The sequence below is a fragment of the Charadrius vociferus genome, unplaced genomic scaffold, assembly GCF_000708025.1.
Source record: "Charadrius vociferus isolate BGI_N301 unplaced genomic scaffold, ASM70802v2 scaffold812, whole genome shotgun sequence".
In the NCBI taxonomy this organism is placed as follows: domain Eukaryota; kingdom Metazoa; phylum Chordata; class Aves; order Charadriiformes; family Charadriidae; genus Charadrius; species Charadrius vociferus.
Genome location: NW_009647037.1, coordinates 378,040 through 379,658, shown reverse-complemented (window position 1 = coordinate 379,658; position 1,619 = coordinate 378,040).

Here is a 1,619-nt window from a genome sequence, read left to right as displayed (position 1 = left end):
CCCCCCCCTTTTTTTTTTTTTTTTTTTTTCTTTTCAAAACGCGCCATTACTTAGACATTTTCGTCTCCCGTCGGGAGGATTTGTTGTTGTTTAGTGCCAGATTTGTGCCGGCAGATACTCTGGTCTTCCTTTCGGGGAAAAAACCAAACCAACCAACCAACCAACCAACCAAACAAACAAAAAAACAAATTAAAAAAAAAAACACAAAAAATCAAAACAAAACCCCCCAAACAAAACAAAAAAAAAAAAAAGAAAGGAAAAGAAAAAGAGAAAATACCCCAATAACCCTGGCTGAGAAGCGGGGCTGTGGGTGCAGTTCCCTGGAGCCCCTGTGCCTGCGGACTCTCTCTCTTCCCACTCCGGTTCTCTTCTTTTTTCCTCGCTGTATTAGCAAGAAAGGCGCAAAGTCTATTTCGGAGACTAATGGCATTGCGGCGCGGCCCCGGGCGCTGCCGGGAGGATTTTTTTTCCCCTGCTTGTTTTCATTCTTTGAGATATTTTTTTTTTTTTTTTTTTTTTTCTGCAGTTTGATGTTCCTGTTATTCTTTGGTCTTCCTGGTTCTGTATGTACAGACTTTAAGTTCTTGAGGACTTAAATGCTTGGAGCTAATGGAAAGCTTTGGGCTCAATGTATAGTAAGCCAGCATATTAATGGACTGTGATGCAAGTACAGACAGACTGAAGTATAGCAGTATCTCCATTACACTTTTTCTATTACTGAGAATGGAGCTGCATGTGACTTTCAATTGCAGATTTGTCCTCTTGCAGAAGAGATTTGCTTTAGAGCCAGTCCTGTGACAGAAGTAATAAAAACAATCATCTGTCTTGGGATTTTGCTGCCAGAAGCCTTACACCACCTTGTGGACGGAGGCATTTGCAAACAGCAGGTGAAGGGCAGGCATGGCAGCTGCACTTTGCTGCAGTCACCTCAAGTTTCATGTAGCTGTTATGTACTGGAGGTATCTCAGATGCAACAGCGGATTCTGGAGAATCTTTGCACCAGCAGCTTCTTAGCGGCCTATTTCTCTCCAGGAGGTATATCCATAGTCATGGTGTTGATACAGGAAATAGCATGACCAGCAAATGCAGTCCAATGGTTTGTATACTGTTGTTTTGAATCTGCTGGTGCTGTCCACATCTGTAACCTCCCATGGCAGCCAATTTCAAAAGTCCATTGCCTGCAGCGTTTAAAAAAAAAAAAAACAAACGAAAACCAAAATAAAAATATCAGAGACAAATCCGGAGGGTGTCCAGGCAGGCAGCGGGGGGCCGGGGGGTGCGCGGGTGGCCAGCGGGGTTTCTCGGTGCGCCGCTCTCCGCGGGGAGTGAGGGTAAACGTTAAAAAGCAGAGTTTTGTCATAAACCGCGCCGAGATCCCAAATACCGCACCGGGGCTGATTAATCCTCGAATTCCTGCCGGTATGGCCCTCGGACAGAAACCTGATATAAATCTGTGCATGTGAAAACAGATAAATCTCTCCTTAATTAGTTGCTGAGATACTGTTGTCCCGGTTCAACAAAAATATTAATCACCTGCCCCGAAGCCGCCTGTTAACCCCCGGGCTCGGGGCGCCTTTCAGCCGAGCCGGGCGAGGGGACCCCCGCTGGAAACCAGCGCA